General features: G+C 45.3%; 1 long non-coding RNA gene across 3 annotated transcripts; it reads left to right on the top strand.

Annotated features, from left to right (window-relative positions):
- Positions 1–4: 4 nt before the first annotated feature.
- Positions 5–18,481, top strand: LOC112586859. Of its 3 annotated transcripts, XR_006553309.2 has the most exons (4): positions 5–1,700; positions 2,639–2,727; positions 15,740–15,962; positions 18,350–18,477. It is a non-coding gene; the product is annotated as an uncharacterized LOC112586859 (long non-coding RNA). The 3 variants fall into 3 exon arrangements; XR_003111333.3 differs by lacking the exon at positions 15,740–15,962 and having other exon boundaries at positions 18,350–18,481; XR_003111332.2 differs by lacking the exons at positions 15,740–15,962; positions 18,350–18,477 and adding an exon at positions 5,055–6,220.
- The last annotated feature ends 207 nt before the right edge of the window (positions 18,482–18,688 follow it).

An 18,688-nucleotide genomic window follows, 5' to 3' on the forward strand; every position in this document is an offset into this window, starting at 1 on the left:
CACTGCCCCACACCGAACTCTGGTTAGACGCCACGAGGGGCCGGTGGTCCGTGTCTACTCCTTTCCCCTCGCTCCCGGGACCCCCGCCCGCCCCGCCTACGCCTTCCCTTCCCCTGCTTCTCTACCCCGAGACCCCAACTGGCGCGAAGGCTCTGTACCCAGTGTCGCGATTCTGTTTTACTTCGGTAACTCCTTGCTCTGCGGGAATGTAATAAATACTTTTTGTTGAGTTACAGGCCTGCGGTCTGGAGAGAGCAAGGACTTGAGGATGAGCACGTATCACGCGGGCCCCAGTCCCGCGACCACCCGACAAGGTTCTTTCTGGTCGCAGGACCCCAAGAGGCCGAAAGCTGGGGGCCCAGAGCGCAGACGGTAGGCGCTCTGCACCTGGGCTTCGGATCCATCACCGCGGGTTTGTTCTGCCCCTCATGGTCCAAGGGTCCGGCACATACAGCGCTTCGCCGGCTGAGCCCCGCTGTGTGCCGAGCCGGGTGACCGCTCCCATCGGGGAGCAAGCTGAGCGCTCGTGGACACGGCATAAGCCACAAAGCCGTTGTGAACCGGGCTGCTGGCAGGCTGTCCCCAGCTCCGGGAGCCAATGGCTGACAGCCAGGTTGGCCCTGGCCGTTGGGAAGGCCACCGCCAACAATAGTATTCCAAACTGGTTGCTCTCGATTTTTAAAGAGCCTGTGTTTCTCTTGAGGTTCCTGAGCTGAGTGGAGAAACACTGACCCTTGAGTTTCTCCTGCACCGTAGTGACTGAGTCAGGGGCGGGGCCGCCAGGCTTGGGCAGAGGATGGAGTTACTGCGCCCAGTACCCGACTGTTTAGTGTCCAGCCATGTGCGCGCACTGCACCCGGGCCTGCGTGGGGAAACAGGGAGCGCAGACAGGGCCTCTGCGCCTGAGCGGCTGCTGTTCTAGGGGAACAGGCTCGACAGACATCATTTTGTAAGAAACTGCCAGTAATGAGACTGATAGGAAGAATGACAAAGTGAAAGAGATAAATGGAGAGAGACAGGAATGGGAGTCCTAGATCAGGTGGTCAGCAGGCTCTCTGGACAGGTGACCCTTGAGCAGGGAGCTTAAGAACCACACCTTGTTCCAGGGAAGGATGTCCCTGGCTGAAGTAGGTCAGTGCAAAGGCCAGAAGCAGGGGATCCAGAGAAGGTGAGTGCGGCCAGAGAAGGAACAGGAGCACCCAGAGGGTGGGAGGGGTGGCTGGGTCTGGACCTGGGTTCTGACTTCAGCCTCGATGACCTGGGGCACTTGAGAGGGTTTCTGGTGGGGAGTTTTTTTATTATGCTCAAATTATTTTCTCTTGGCATAATTTCAGATTACCACAAAAGTGGCAAGAATAGTGTGAGAATTCCCAGATTCTCACGGATTCCCAGATATTAAACTTTTACTAAGAGAGTGTGAGGCATCTGGAAATGGGGTCTTTGAGGGTGTGATCAACTCAAGATGAGGTTGTACTGGACAAAGAAGGGAGCTCTAAATCCAATAAGACTGATGTCCTCATAAGAGGGAATTGTGGCCACAGAGCCAAGGAGGGGAGACAGCCACATGAAGACAGAGGCACAGGCTGGAGTCATCTGGGCACAAGACAAGAACACGGGCAACTAGCAGGAGCTGAAAGAGATGGGGGGACCCTCTGCCAGAGCCCTCAGAAGGAGTGAGGCCTCCAGGATTGTGAGAGACAGTAAGTTTGTGTTGTTTTAAAATGCAAGTGTTAAAATTAAAAAAAAATTTTTTGGATATCATTTTATTTTGTTTGGTCACACCGCACGGCTTGTAGGATCTTAGTTCCCAACCCAGAGATTGAACCTGAGCCCTCAACAGGGTAAGTGCCGAGTCCTAACAACTGGACCGTTAGGGAAGTCCTCAACATAATTTTAGAGTCTCAGAAAAGTGGCAAAATAGTACAAAGAATTTCCAGACGCCCTTCATCCAGATTTCCCAAATGTTGAATTTGTATTACATTTGCTTTACATTTCTCTCTTTATGTATATCTCTTAGAGTCTTACACATTTTCAAATGGTATTCATCGCCATTATGTAGACAACATCCTGTATTTCTTTTCTTGATTTATGAACTTTAGACCATACCTATTTTAACAATAAAAATAAATGCTCTTTCCCACTGCAATGAGAAGCCTGCACATCGCAACTAGAGAAAGCCTGCACGCAGCAATGAAGACCAGCACAGCTTAAAAAAAATAATAAATGCTCTTTCTTATGCCGACAACTTTTTATATTTGCGACAGTTTTATTTTTTAAATTTATTGATTCGGCTGTGCCAGATCTTAGTTGCAGCATGTGGGATCTAATTCCCTGGCCAGGGTTGAACCCAGGGCCCCTGCATTGGGAGCCTGGAGTCTTCACCACTGGACCACCAGGGAATCCCAACAGTTTTATTGATACAATTCACATACTCTACAATTCAACTATTTAAAGTGTACAATTCAATGACTTTTAGTATATTCACAGAAAAGTTCAGCCATCACCACAGTCAATTTAGAATGTTCTAATCACCATAGAAACCCTAGCCCCTTAGCTATCACTCCCACACCAAACTTTCCATACCCTTTCCATACCCCCCAGCCCCTGGCAAACTCTAATCTACTTTCTGTCTCTCTAGATTTGCCTATTCTGGATGTTTCATATAAATGGAATCATCTAGCATGTGGTCTCTTGTGACTGGCTTCCTTCACTTAGCGTTTTTTCAAGGTACATCCATGTTGTTGTACGTATCAGTACTTTTCTTTTTATTGTCCAGTGAAATGCTGTTGTATGGCTGTCTCATATTTTATTTATTCCTTTGTCAGTTGATGGACATTTGTATTGTTTCCACCTTTTGGTTAGTATGTTTAATGTTGCTATGAATACTCATGGACACTTTTTCATGTGGACATATGTTTTCATTTCTCTTGGATAGACAGCTAAAAATACAGTTGCTTGGTCATATGGTAACTCTACGTTTAACCTTTGAGAAACTGCCTGTTTTCCACACAACTGCACCTTACATTACACTCCCATTACACAACATTACATTCCAATCAGCAATGTAGGAGGGTTCCAATTTGTTCATGCACTTACCAACACCTATCATCATTCCTTGTTTTGATCACAGCCATCCTAGGGGGTGTGAAGTGGTATCTGGTTGTGGTTTTGATTTGCATTTGCCTGATGACAAGTGATGTGGAGCATTTTTCATGTGCTTGTTGGTCATTTGTATATCTTCTTTGGGAAAATGTCTATTCAGATCGTTTGCCCATTTTTAATTGGGTTGCTTGATGTTTTGTGGTTGAGTTATAATAGTTCTTTTTATATTCTGGATACTGGACCCTTTATCAGATATGTAATTTGCAAATATTTTATCCCATTCTGTGAGGCGTCTTTTTATTTTATTGGTAGTGTTTTTTGATGCACGAAAGTGTTCAGTTTTGATGAACTCCAGTTTACCTACTTTTTCTTCTTTTGTGCGTTGCGTTTTTGTTGTCATATCTAAGAAACTACTGCCTAATCCAAGGTCATGAAGATCTACTGTGTTGTCTTTGATGACTTTCATGGGTTTAATTACGGTATTCAGATTTTTATCTACTTTGAGTTGATTTTTAAATTATTTATTTATTTATAAATATGCTGGTTCTTTGTTGCTGCGCAGGCTTTTCTCTAGTTGCCACAAGCAGGGGCTACTCTCTAGTGGCACTGTGCAGGCTTCTCACTGAGGTGGCTTCTCTTGTTGTGGAGCACGGGCTCTAGAGCACAGTCAACCGGGCTTGGTTGCTCTGCGGCATGTGGGATCTTCCTAATCAGTGATCAAACCCGTGTCTCCTGCATTGGCAGGCAGATTCTTTACCACTGAGCCACCAGAAAAGTCCTGCTTTGGGTTAATTTTTGTTTATGGTGTGAGGTGAAAATCCAGCTTCATTCTTTTGCATGTGTATAACCAGTTGTCCCAGTACCATTTGTTAAAGAGACCATTTTATCCCCATTGACTGGTCTTGATACTCTTGTCAAAAGCAATTGACCATAGATGTTAGGGTTTACTTATGGACCTGTAATTTCATTTTGAAGAACTGACTCATTGGAAAAGACCCTGATGCTGGGAAAGATTGAAGACAGGGGGAGAAGGGGATGACAGAGGATGAAATGGTTGGATGGCATCACCAACTTGATGGACATGAGTTTGAGCAAGCTCTGGGAGTTAATGATGGACAGGAAAGCCTGATGTGCTGCAGTCCATGGGCTTGCAAAGAGTCAGACACGACTGAGCGACCGAACTGAACTGAACTGAATTCTATTTCATTGATCTGTACATCTATCCTGGTGAGGATATGGTGAGGAACAGGGAGGCCTGGTATGCTTCAGTCCACGTGGCTGCAAAGAGTTATACACAACTTAGTGACTGAACAACAACCACATACATCTGTCCTTATGCCAAAACCACATCATTTTTATTACTGTAACTTTGTACTAGATTTTGAAATCCGGAAGTGCAAGTCTTCCAACTTTGTTCTTTTTTGAGATTGTCTTGGCTATTTGGGGTTCCTTTTGTGTGCTTAGTCTCTCAGTCATGTCCAATTCTTTTTGACTCCATGGACTATAGCCTGCCAGGCTCCTCTGTCCATGGGGATTCTCCAGGGAAGAATACTGGAATGGGTTGCCATGCCCTCCTCCAGGGGATCTTCCCAACCCAGGGATCCAACCCAGATCTCCTGCATGGCATTTGGATTCTTTACCATCTGAGCCACCAGGAAAGCCCAGGGTTCCTTGAAATTCCATAGAATTTTAGGATCAGCTTTTCCATTCGTGCAAAGAGGTTATTAGCATGATGAGAGGCACTGATTGGGACCTGTGGATTGGTTTGGGGGAGTACTGCCATCTTAACAATGTTAAACCTTCTAGATCTGTGAACAAAGGGTACCTTTCCACTTATTTAGTTGTTTGGTTTTTTTTTAGTTTCTTTGCAATTTTTTGGTAATTTTCAGTGTACAAGTCTTACATTTCCTTGATTAAGTTGATTCCTAATTCTTTTATTCTTCTGGACTTAGGGAGTCAACATCAAGTCTTCTGAAACATGCTGCCATGGAGGAGAGGAGAAGGAGTGGCAGAGTGGGTTTAACTGTTGATATTAATTGCTGCATGTGGGCTTGGGGGCAGGTGTCTCCCTCTCCTCTCATGTAAGCATGTGGAGGAGTTTCCCCAGCCCGTCTCCACTGCTTCCTCTGTCCTAGGTAAGGAGGAGCAATGTATCTGATTGGTCAGTTTGGAAGAATAAGTGGGAAAGTTTGGCCCAGCCAAGGGAAAAAATTAAGTCTTGGGGTCCATGAACATGGAATGTCTATTTATTTAAGTCTACTTTACTTTCCCCATGATGTTGTGTCAATTTCAGAATGTAAGTTTTATACTCAGTAGGTTCTTTAAAATTTTTTTTATTTAAAAAAGTTTTATTGGATTACAGTTGATCTACAGTGTTGTGTTAGTTTCGGGTGTACAGCAAAGTGAGCCAGTTATACATACACATATGTCCACTCTTCTAGATTCTTTGCCCATATAGGCCTGTACTCAGTAACTTCCTACGGCACCTGTCAAGTCCTCACTTTGTAAAGCAGGCCTATTAGGGTTCCTGGTTATTCCTCTGCTCACCCTTCCCCACACCACCATGTCCTACCTTCCATGACTAATACCGTTTCCACTAATAACAACAGCTTAACCCAGCTTAAGCACAAGCCCGGCACTGTTCTAGGAACTTGGCCTACAGTAACTAATGGAATCTTCATAACTATCCTAGGAGAGGAGGCCAGTGACTTGCCCAAGGTCTGCAACTAATGGGGAGCAGAGCCAGAATTCCACCCAGGCTGTCAGACGCCTGCATCTCTGCTTTTCTTCATCGACTTCCTTGCCTGTTTTGCAATGGCAGTTGGGATATGTGAGGTTGAACCCCATGAAGCAGCTGATGTTTGACCACTTTTTAAAATTAATTTATTGGGATTTCCCTGGTGGTCCAGTGGCTAAGACTCTGTGCTCCCTCTGCAGGGGGTCCAACCATGGTCAGGGAACTGGATCCCACATGCTGTAACTAAGAGTTCATATGCTGCAAGTAGAGATCTGGTGTGCCCCAGTGAAGACCCAGTGAAGCCAAATAGTATATAAATAAAAGTTTACCTATAATTAATTTATCTATTTTTGGCTGCACTGGTCTTCACTGCTGCATTTGGGCTTTCTCTAAATGCAGTGAGCGGGGGCTCCTCTTCATTGCGGCTTGCCAGCTTCTCATCGTGGTGGCTTCTCTTGTTTCGAGCGTGGGCTCTAGAGCACAGGCTCAGTAGTTGTGGGTCATGGGCTTAGTTTCTCCGTGGCCTTTGGAATCTTCCCCGACCCAGGGATTGAACCTGTGTCCCCTGCATTGGCAGGCAGATTCTTAACCACTGGACCACCAGGGAATCCACCATTTTAGCCTAACAAAAAACAGCAATTTCATTTGATTCAACTTGTTTTTTTTGTTTTTTGTTTTTTAAAAAAAAGAAGACCTGGGATTTGAGGCAGGTGCTGGAATGTTTGTTCAGTAGTACAGGTGGGGATTTTCTGAGCTTAAAGCTTTGCTGTGAAAGGTTTGAACACGCTCCCCAGAGGAAGCAGCAGCTTTGAGAAAGGCAGACTCACCTGGAGGAACCTTCTGAGCAAAAGACTGAAGTCTGCCTTCAGATGGGGGTGCCGTTTTGGGGGTGAGCTCACTCTAAGTCCAAAGGTGTGTTGAGGTAGGTAGGTCCCCCTGAGAGCCAGGCTCTACATCTGCATGAGTCATTTGGCCTCCGGGAGCCTGCCACCAGGGCCGGGCGCGTCTCTGATGTTCCTGGGCAGGGCCTGCCACGTGGACTCGCAGGGCTGTGTTTCCAGGCCCGTCCTGCGGCTCCTGGGATCGGTGACAGGAGCAGGGAGGGCAGCCACCTCATGGCCTTGGGACTGTTTGGTTGATAAGCCTCCAGTATGTAAGAGGCCATGGGAGGAAGAGACCTGGAGCTTCAATGTCTTTGAAAGAGAAGACAACTTTAAAGGAGAAGGAGAATTCAGCTTTGGACATGCCCTGTCTTAGGGCTTTGATGTGGGAGGAGGGTTACATTTCTCTGTTCCAGCAGTTTCAGACTGCTGAAACTCATTTGGTCTCCTGCCGAGCTGCTGGGGAGCCTCCCTGGACAGTAGCACTGAGCTGCAGGGGAGACCGATGGATGGGGAGTGAGGTTTCAGCCTTGACCTCAGGGCAGCCCTTGAGTTGATTACCACATAGATCTTACCTGTTCAGACTTTCTTGGGACAGAGTCAGCCATCCAACAGGAAGGTTGGGGAGGGAGTATTGGGAACATGGCTTGTGCGTGAGGGAGGGTAGTCTTGAGGGACTACCCCCTCCAGCCCACTCTGGACCCCTGTGGCCTCTGTGCAGTGGGCCGGGAGAGAGCACTGAAGATCCAGGGGTGGGCAGTGACAACCCTTTAGCTCAGCAGCAGCACCCACTGCCCCTCCCCTCTCCTCCCAAATCCCCTCTTTCTCAGGAAAGGAGAGTGGCATGTCTGCTCGGAGGATGACCGTAACTTGTCTGTATCTCTTGACTGCAGGATACTGGTCAGTTTAAGAGGGGCAAACCCTGGGGACTGGCTCTCCTGTCCCCCTCCCCTGGCTGGACAGGAGACCCTGGAAATGCACCCGTCCATGTGTGTGATCACCTCATCTACAGAGGCCCCCTCAGTGTGGCAGGGGAGGGTTGTGGCTATTTCCACATTGAAAGATGCTGGAGCTCTTTCAATGGGCTCTCCATGTAGAAAAACAACCAACCTTACACCCTACACACAAAGCGATCAGAAAAGAATTCTGGCCCTAAATGCCCAGGGAAGATAATAAGCTTATGGCAAAGCCAGAGTGGGGGCTCAGGAGCAAAGATGTCTTAAACAGAACCCAGAAAGCATTGTCCTTAGAAGAAATACTGCTGAACAGGACTACTTACATTAGAAGACGTTGTGTTCATCAAAACATGCCATTGGGAGGGAAAAGGAAGCCCTAGACTGGGATAGATGTTTGCAACGCACAACAACAAAGGACTCAGCTGGGTAAAGAACTCCTAGAAATACACAGGAAAGAGATAAACTACCGGATTTTAAGATGGGCAGAGACTTGGGCAGGTGCTTCACAGAGATATGCAAATGGCTGGTGGTGTGAAAAGGCACCAGCCTCATCCATCCTTCGGGACATGCCGGGCACCTGTCACTGCAGTTCCAGTGAAGAGCTGGAAGACAAAGGGGACTGAGACTGTCTTCCAGCCTGCCTCCACCCCCTATGCCTGGACCACAGCAACAGCGTCCATGTTGGTCCCCACCGTCCACTCTTTAGTCTCTTCTCCAGCCTGCAGTGAGACGTTACTTTAAAAATATAAGTCAGAACGTTTTGTCCTCCCCACGACTCAGAGGAGCTCCAGTGCTACCTACCCAAGCTCAAGAGGCCCTGTGTGATGTCGCCCTCTTTCCTGCCTGCTGTGCCTTGACTGCACTCTGGAGGGCACTGCTGTCCACCCGGCATCCCAGGACCCCCTGCGCTCCCTCTGGCGCCCCCTGACCACAGTCCTGAGAAGCCATGTGACTTGCTTTGACCCATGAATTGTGGAAGTTCATCCATTGCCTTGATTAGAGTTGAAGAACCAGCAAGGGCTTCCCCTCTCTCTGCACTGGTGACTGGCAGGGCTCCATCCAGGCAAGGGCTGCCCCACCAGCTGTCCCGAGGGAAGACAGCCGCGGGAGTCACGGCGGCCAGCTCTCAGCGGACACATGGGGTGAGAGGGGAAGGGTCACGTGTTTCCAAGTATGGGCTGGTGCCAGCCTGTCCTGATCCATGCATGTGCAAGCTCGTACCTGCTTCGGGGAACTTGCCCCCACTGACCTCTCCTCCTCCTCCTGTTCTTCCAGGTGGTCAGTTGTGCCAGAAACACATGTGAACTACTCAATTCCTTTCTTACCACATTTAAAAAAAATTTGTTTAATTGGAGGCTAATTGCTTTACAATATTGTGGTGGTTTTTGCCACCCAACACAGCCATGGGTGTACATGTGTTCCTCATCCTGAACCCCACTCCCACCTCCCTTCCCATCCCATCCCTCAGGGTCATCCCAGGGCACCAGCCCTGAGCACCCTGTCTCATGCATCGAACCTGGACTGGCGATCTATTTCACATATGATAATATACGTGTTTCAATGCTATTCACTCAATCCTCAAGCTGCAAATTCCAAGTTCACTGAGTCCAAAGACACATCGAATGCCTCAGACAAGCTGAGCCAAAGCAAGGCAAGGGATACAGAATGATTCCATTTATATAGCATTTAAGAACAGGCAAAACTGTAATGTTTGGTGAAGCCTATGTAGATTGTTTTTTAGTTCTGTTTTTATTATTATTATAAATTTTATTTATTTTTGGCTGCACTGGGTCTTCGTTGCTGCATGGGCTTTCTCTGAATTGTGACACACGAGGGCTACCCTCTGGTTGCGTTGCACAGGCTTCTCATTGCAGCGGCTTCTCTTGTTGAGGCTCTCCGGCTCTCGAGTCGGCGAGTCTAGGGCTCAGCAGTTGTGGCACGCAGGCTAAGCTGCTCTGCCATGTGTGGGATCTTCCAGGACCAGGGATCAAATCCACGTTCCCTGCATTGGCAGGAGGATTCTTAACCACTGGACCACCAGGAAAGTTCCTAGTACTTCAGTTATATAGATAAATAGATATGTATATATATGTTGTTCAGTTGCCCAGTCATGTCTGACTCTTTGCTACCCCACGGACTGCAACACGCCAGGCCTCCTTGGCCCTCACCATCTCCCGAAGTTTGCCCAAGTTCATGTCCATTGCATCAGTAATGCCATCCAGCGATCTCATCCTCTGACGCCCTCTTCTCCGTCTGCCATCAATCTTTCTCAGCATTAGGGACTTTACCAGTGAGTTCGCATCAGGTGACCAGAATACTGGAGCTTTGGCTTCAGCATCAGTCCTTTCAATGAGTATTCAGGGTTGATTTCCCTCAAGATTGACTGGTTTGATCTCCTTGCTGTCCAAGGGACTCTCAGGAGTCTTCTCCAGCACCCCACTTCAAAGGCATCAATTCTTTGGCGCTCTGCCTTCTTAATAATCCAGCTCTCACAAGTGTATATGACTACTGGGAAGACTGTTGGTTCAGTTCAGTTCGGTTGCTCAGTCGTGTCCGACTCTTTGCGACCCCATGGACTGCAGAATGCCAGGTTTCCCTATCCATCACCAGTCCCTGGGACTGCTCAAACTCATGTTCATCGAGTCACTGATGCCATCCAACCATCTCATCCTCTGTTGTCCCCTTCTTCTTTTACCTTCAATCTTTCCCAGCATCAGGGTCTTTCCCAATGAATCAGTTCTTTCCATCAGGTGGCCAAAGGATTAGAGTTTCAGCTTAAGCATCAGTCCTTCTGATGAATATTCAGGACTGATTTCCTTTAGGATGGACTGGTTTGATCTCCTTGCAGGCCAAGGGACTCTCAAGAGGCTTCTCCAACACCACAGTTCAAAAGCATCAATTCTTCGGTGCTTAGCTTTCTTTATAGTCCCAACTCTTACATGCATATGTGACTACTGGAAAAACATAGCTTTGACTAGACGGACCTTTGTTGGTAAAGTAATGGGTCTGCTTTTTAATATGCTGTCTAGGTTGGTCATAGCTTTTCTTCCAAGGAGCAAGCGTCTTTTAATTTCATGGCTGCAGTCACCATCTGCAGTGGTTTTCGAGCCCAAGAAAATAAAGTCTCTCACTGTTTCCATTGTTTCCCCATCTATTTACCATGAAGTGATGGGACCGGATGCCATGATCTTCAATGTTTGAATGTTGAGTTTTAAGCCAATTTTTTCACTCTCCTCTTTCACTTTCATCAACAGGCTCTTTATTTCCTCTTTGCTTTCTGCCACAAGGGTGGTGTCATCTCCCTATCTGAGGTTATTGCTATTTCTCCCAGCAATCTTGATTCCAGCTTGTGCTTCATCCAGCCCGGCATTTCACATGATGTACTATGCATAGGAGTTAAATAAGCAAGATGACAATATACAGCCTTGACGTACTCCTTTTCCAGATTTGGAATCAGTCTGTTGTTCCATGTCCAGATTTCCAGAAACCTGCAAACAGATTTCTCAGGAGGCAGGTCAGGTGGTCTGGTATTCCCATCTCTTGAAGAATTTTCCACAGTTTGTTGTGATCCACACAGTCAAGGACTTTGACATAGTCAATGAAAGAGAAGTAGATGTTTTTCTGGAACTCTCTTGCTTTTTCAATGATCCAACGGATGTTGGCAATTTGATCTCTGGTTTCTCTGCCTTTTCTAAATCCAGCTTGAACATCTGGAAGTTCTTAGTTCATATACTGTAGAAGCCTTGCTTGGAGAATTTTGAGCATTACTTTGCTAGCAAGTGAGATGAGTGAAATTGTGTGGTAGTTTGAACATTCTTCGGATTGCTTTTCCTGGAATTGAAATGAAAACTGATTTTTTCCAGTCCTTTGGCCACTGCTGAGTTTTCCAAATTTGCAGGCACATTGAGTGCAGCACTTTAACAGCATCATCTTTTAGGATTTGAAATAACTCAGCTGAAATTCCATCACCTCCATTAGCTTCATTTGTAGTAATGCTTCCTAAGGTCCACTTGACTTCGGACTCAAGGATGTCTGACTCTAGGTGAGTGATCACACCATCGTGGTTATTTGGGTCATGAAGATATTTTTTGTATAGTTCTGTGTATTCTTGTCACCCTTTCTTAATATCTTCTGCTTCTGTTAGGTCCACACTGTTTCTGTCCTTTATTGTGCCCATCTTTGCATGAAATATTCTCTTGGTATCTCTAATTTTCTTAAAGATTTCTAGTCTTTCCCATTCTATTTTCTTCTATCTGTGCATTGATCACTGAGGAAGGCTTTCTTATCTCTCCTTGCTATTCTTTGGAACTCTGCATTCAGATGGGTATACCTTTCCTTTTCTCCTTTGCCTTTAGCTTCTCTTCTTTTCTCAAGTATTTGTAAAGCCTCCTCAGACAACCATTTTGCCTTTTTGCATTTCTTTTTCTTGGGGATGGTCTTGATCACTGCCTCTTGTACAGTGTCATGAACCCCCATCCATAGTTCTTCAGGCACTCTGTCTATCAGATCTAATCCCTTGAATCTATTTGTCACTTCCACTGTATAATTGTAAGGGATTTGATTTAGGTCACACCTGAATCATCTAGTGGTTTTCCCTACTTTCTTCAATTTAAGTCTGAATTTGGCAATAAGGTGTTCATAATCTGAACCACAGTCAGCTCCAGGTCTTGTTTCTGCTGAGTGTATAGAGCTTCTTCATCATTGACTGCAAAGAATATAATTAATCTGATTTTAGTATTGACCATCTGATGATGTCCATGTGTAGAATCATCTCTTGTGTTGTTGGAAGAGGATGTTTGCTATGACCAGTGTGTTGCTTTGCCAACACTCTGTTAGCCTTTGCTCTGCTTCATTTTGTCCTCAAAGGCCAAATTTGCCTGTTACTCCAGATATATCTTGACTTCCTGCTTTTGCATTCCAGTCTCCTGTGATGAAAAGGATATCTTTTTTGGGTGTTGGTTCTAGAAGTTCTTGCAGGCCCTCATAGAACCGTTTAACGTCAGCTTCTTTGGCATTAGTGGTTGAGGCATAGACTCAGATTTCTGTGATATTGAATGCTTTGCCTTGGAAACGAACAGAGATCATTCTGTTGTTAAGACTGCAGCCAAGTACTGCATTTCGGACTCTCTTGTTGACTATGAGGGCTACTCCATTTCTTCTAAGGGATTCTTGCCCACAGTAGTAGATATAATGGTCATCTGAATTAAATTTGCCCATTCCAGTCCAGTTTAGTTCTCTGATTCCTAAAATGTTGATGTTCACTCTTACCATCTCCTGTTTGACCACTTCCAATTTACCTTGATTCATGGACCTAACATTTCGGGTTCCTATGGAATATTCTTCTTTACAGCATCGAACTTTACTTCCATCACCAGTCACATCTATACCTGGGTGTTGTTTCCACTTTGGCTCCATCTCTTCATTCTTTCTGGAGTTATTTCTTCACTCTTCTCCAGTAGCATATTGGGCACCTACTGACCCGGGGAGTTCATCTTTCAGTGTCATATGAGAAGACCATAGGCTTGACTATACGGACCTTTGTTGTCAGAGTAATGTCTCTGCTTTTCAACACACTGTCTAGGTTTGTCATAGCTTTCCTGCCAAGAGCAATTGTCTTCTGATTTCATGGCTGCAGTCACTGTCCACAGTGGTTTTACAGCCCAAGAAGAGGAATCTGTCACTACTTCCACCTATATGTGTTTGTATATGTATATACTTTTCCAGATTCTTTTCCATCATAGGTTATTACTGATATTGAATATAGTTCCCTATGCTGTACGGTAGGTCCTTGTTGGTTATCTTTCATGATTGTTCTTTTTGTTGCTGCTGCTGCTAAGTCACTTCAGTCGTGTCCGACTCTGTGCAACCCCGTAGATGGCAGCCCACCAGGCTCCCCTGTCTGTGGGATTCTCCAGGCAAGAACACTGGAGTGGGTTGCCATTTCCATCTCCAATGCATGAAAGTGAGAAGTCAAAGTGAAGTCGCTCAGTCGTGTCCGACTCATAGCGACCTCATGGACTGCAGCCTACCAGGCTCCTCCATCCATGGGATTTCCCAGGCAAGAGTACTGGAGTGGGGTGCCATTGCCTTCTCCTGATTGTTCTTAGCAGCATTTAAAAACTTCTAATATATTTTAATTGGAAGATAATTGCTTTACAACACTGTTTTGGTTTCTGCCATATGGTTATCTATTTTATATGTAGTATTTTATATCTAAACTCCAAACTCTCAATTTATCCTTCCTTCAACCTTTTTCCATTTTGGTAATCAGAGGTTTGTTTTCTGTCTGAGTCTATTTGTTTTGTAAATACATTCATTTGTACCATTTTTTTAGACTCCACATATAAGTGATGTCATATATTTGTGTTTCTCTGTCTGAATTACTTCATATCTATGTAGTTTTTAAGATAATAAAACAAGACCATGACCACATGTTGAGACGGCCATTTCTTCCAGGAGGGAGGAGGAACTCTGTGGCCAGGAGGCGGGGCTGGGCTTCGGCCCATGCAGCTTCTTCTTGCCTGGGCAGGACCTCCTGGGGGCTCATAACCTTGTAACTGTTTCCAAAATATTGTGCTGTAGGCATCACGCAGCTCATGAAAAATACAGTGTTTGAGCTGGCTAAGGGATGCAACAAAAATGTGAATGGGAGTCTCCTAAGAAAACTTCTCTTGGAACAAATTAAATATTTGTTATCATTCATCCTAATTCCTAGACTAAATCCCACTTAATTTAGCATGTTTAATTTGCTGCTAGATTGTTCGCCAGTATTTTATTTAGGACTTTTACATCTATATTTAGACCTGAGATTCCCCTATTGTTTTCTGTGTGTGTTCCATCTGTGAGGTTTTATCAGTATCATACTCATTTCATGTGAAGAACTTGGAAACTGTTCATTTTCTGATTAGAAAAATAAGCAGCACCAGTTTGGGTCAATGAGCTTTGAAATGCTGGGGGTCTTGGGGGAAGGTATCCTTCCTCTGTCAGCGTGAAGCCTGGAGAAGCTGCAGCCCACTTGTTATTGGCCTGAAGTGACACAAACCCCTTAGGGTTGGGACTGGAGCTGGTGGCGAAATACAGCTGGAGCCCGGCTTTCGTCATCTTGTTGGCCATGTGAGGACTTGCAGGTGCTCCTCAAGGCTGCCTTCTCTGGAGAACCCGAATAAGCCCCTCTTTGCTGGAGAAATAACCAGCACCTGTCTGTTGTGGGTCAGCACAGCCATTACATCATCCTTTATTGTCGTGGTTGGAAGGCCGTATCTGCTGCTACTTGCCCTGGGAGCGAGCACCTTATCAATTTACTTACGTTTCCAAGCAGTTTCCTCTTATTTCTTAAAAGGTTATGTGGATTACCTGGGATAAGAAGCTGATGCCCTCTCTTCCCGACATGCTCTGCGTTGCCTGTGTCTGGCTTGGCAGGGACAGGAATCCAGCCCCCAGGGCTAGTTCATGCTGCCCAAAGCCCTCAGAAAATCTAAATCCCTGGGCACCTGGACAGAGCCGTCTCTTCCCAACTTGATTGTCTGGATCTACCAGTTCTCGGAGTGCCTGGTCTTCTGAACCACCTCTTCTGGTTGACCATACTTTTCTCCAGGGTAAAGCCTATTCTATGCCGAAATGCCAGGTGCCAACAATGCATTTATTCCATCTTGCTCACTTCTGGCACACATGCAGGGGTGCACACGCATGCACGTACACACACATACACCGAGATACCCTGATGGATGCAGCTGCCACACCCTGGCCCAAGGAGGTGAAAGGCAAGGCAGGTAGGGCACCTCTGCGGGTGGTTCATGGAGCCAAGCTTCCTGGAAGGCTGTGCTTTGCTGAGAAGGTAACATGGAAAAGTCAGGGATGTGGACATTACATACACATGTTTTAAGTATATCAGGCTTCGCCACAATTTCTCTACTTGTGAGTATGTTTAAAAATCTTTATGATAAAAACTTGAAATGTTCTTTCATGAAATGATGGGTGGACGTTAATGAGAGCAATCTAAAAAGTCCCACTTAGAAAATCAGAAATTGAGAATCCTATGTTGATCACAATCCTGCTTTCTTTAGGAAAATCTACATGGTCTGTGAAAAACCCCAAGTTTGGGAACTGTTGGACACAGAGTTAACCTCACCAGGGTCAGCCACACTGAGTCCCACGTGACGCTGACTGCCAAGACCCCGCTGACTTTGCATCACAAAGGCTTCAGAAGCACATTTCTAATACCGGTCTTCTGCATTTTGCATAGACTTTTTTAAAAAGAGAAAGCATTTGCTGTTTCACCCCCTTTTGGTAAGAACACCTGAACTAAGAAAGAAGGACGTGGTACTGCAGGGACCCCACCAGCAACCCTTTCCCCAGTGCTGTCTCATTCAAAGGAAGTGAGTTTTCTCTCATCAACAGAGCAGTTCAGTTCAGTCGACCCCATGGACTGCAGCACGCCAGGCTTCCCTGTCCATCACCAACTCCCGGAGCTTGCTCAAATTCACATCCATTGAGTCAGTGATGCCATCCAACCATCTCATCCTCTGTCGTCCCCTTCTCCTTCTGCTTTCAATCTTTCCCAGCATCAGGGTCTTTTCCAATGAGTCAGTTCTTCCCATTAGATGGCCAACGTATTCAAGCTTCAGCTTCAGCATCAGTCCTTCCAACGTATATTCAGGACTGATTTCCTTATCAGTTTCATCTCCTTGCAGTCCAAGGGACTCTCAAGAGTCTTCTCCAACACCACAGTTCAAAAGCATCAATTCTTTGGTGCTCAGCTTTCTTTATGGTCCAACTCTCACATCCATACATGACTACTGGAAAAACCATTGCTTTGACTAGATGGACCTTTGTTGGCAAAGGTATGTCTCTGCTTTTTAATATGCTGTCTAGGTTGGTCATAGCTTTTCTTCCAAGGAGCGTCTTTTAATTTCATGGCTACAGTCACCATGTGCAGTGATTTTCAAGCCCTAGAAAATAAAGTCTCCCACTGTTTCCATTGTTTCCCCCATCTATTTGCCATGAAGTGACGGGACCAGATGCCATGATCTTAGTTTTCTGAATGTTGAGTTTTAAGCCAGTTTTTTCACTCTCCTCTTTCACTTTCATCGAGAGGCTCTTCAGTTCATCTTCACTTTCTGCCATAAGGGTGGTGTCATCTGCCCATCTGAGGTTATTGATATTTCTCCCGGCAATCTTGATTCCAGCTTGTGCTTCATCCAGCCTGGCATTTTGCATGATGTACTATGCATAGAAGTTAAATAAGCAGGGTGACAATATACAGCCTTGATGTACTCCTTTCCCAATCTGGAACCAGTCTGTTGTTCCATGCCCCATTCTAACTGCTGCTTCTTGACCAGCATACAGATTTCCCAGGAGGCATGTAAGATGGTCTGGTATTCCCATCTCTTGAAGAATTTTCCACACTTTGTTGTGATCCACAGTCAAAGGCTTTGGCTTAGTCAATAAAGCAGATGTTTTCCTGGAACTCTCTTGCTTTTTCTATGATCCATTGGATGTTGGCAATTTGATCTCTGGTTCCTCTGCCTTTTCTAAATCCAGCTTGAACATCTAGAAGTTCATGGTTTACATACTATTGAAACCTAGCTTGGAGAATTTTGAGCATTACTTTACTAGCGTGAGATGAGTACAACTGTATGGTAGTTTGAACATTCTTTTGAAAACTGACCTTTTCCAGTCCTGTGGCCACTGCTGTTTTCCAAATTTTCAGGCATACTGAGTGCAGCACTTTAACACCTTCATCTTTTAGGACTGAAATAGCTCAACTGGAATTCCATCACCCCCACTAGCTTTTTTCGTAGTGATGGTTCCTAAGGTCCACTTGTCTTCGCATTCCAGGATGTCTGGCTCTAGCTGAGTGATCATACCACTGTGGTTATCTGGGTCATAAACATCTTTTTTGTATCGTTCTTCTATGTATTCTTGCCACCTCTTCTTAGTATCTTCTGCTTCTGTTAGGTCCATACCATTTCTTTTACTGTGCCCATCTTTGCATGAAATATTTCCTTGGTATCTCTAATTTTCTTGAAGAGATCTCTACTCTTTTCCATTCTGTTTTCCTCTATTTCTTTGCATTGATCACTGAGGAAGGCTTTCTTCTCTCTCCTTGATATTCTTTGGAACTCTGCATTCAGATGGGTGTACCTTTCCTTGTTAGCCTTTAGCTTCTCTTTTCTCTATTTTCAGCTATTTGTAAAGCCTCCTCAGACCACCATTGTGCCTTTTCACATTTTTTCTTCATGGGGATGGTCTGGATCACTGCCTTCTGGATCACTGCCTTCTATAAAATGTCACAAACCTCCATCCATTCTTCAGGCACTCTATCAGATCTAATGTGCTATTAATAAATCAGTTATTTCAAATGGCTGTTTTCTTTAAATTTGGAGCTAGGATCCATCCTCCTTTTGGGCTTCTCTACAGAGCATCTCTTTCGACTGGGTCCTGAACACGCCAAAGCCAGCAGCAACACATGGGGGCAGCTTCGGGCCCAAACTGCCCCTCATGTGACTTGCACTAGGGTGTGGAGGGCGGGCAGCAGGCCTCTTTTTCCTTTACTTGGTAAGGTCCTTTCTCACTTGAGTGACATTTAAGACACTGGATGGAATTTTCGGTTACATTTCCTTTCACAAGGAGACTTAAAGTTAATACAAGTTAAACCACATTCCCTCTTTCAGATGGAGTGGCAGTATTTCTACAACTCTGACCAAACTCAGGAAGAAGATCTAAAGTACTAGTGTCTACTTTTTTAGAAGAAAAATTAAGATGACTTAAAACTTCCTAGACTACCTTAAGTGCCACCAATTTATCCAAAATCCTCTCCTGTTGTGAAAAAAATACAGTAATTTCAAGACAACAGACCTGAACAAAACTATCAGCCACTAGAATTGCTTTTTTATAATCAAATAAAAATTGATGTCCATGAAGCAAACTGATTGAAGTAGCATATTTCCTGGTAGACCTTCCATGAACAGGATTTAAGGGGATCAGACGGGACACCCCTGAACTCCTGTCAC

Source organism: Bubalus bubalis, chromosome 1 (assembly GCF_019923935.1).
Source record: "Bubalus bubalis isolate 160015118507 breed Murrah chromosome 1, NDDB_SH_1, whole genome shotgun sequence".
Lineage (NCBI taxonomy): Eukaryota > Metazoa > Chordata > Mammalia > Artiodactyla > Bovidae > Bubalus > Bubalus bubalis.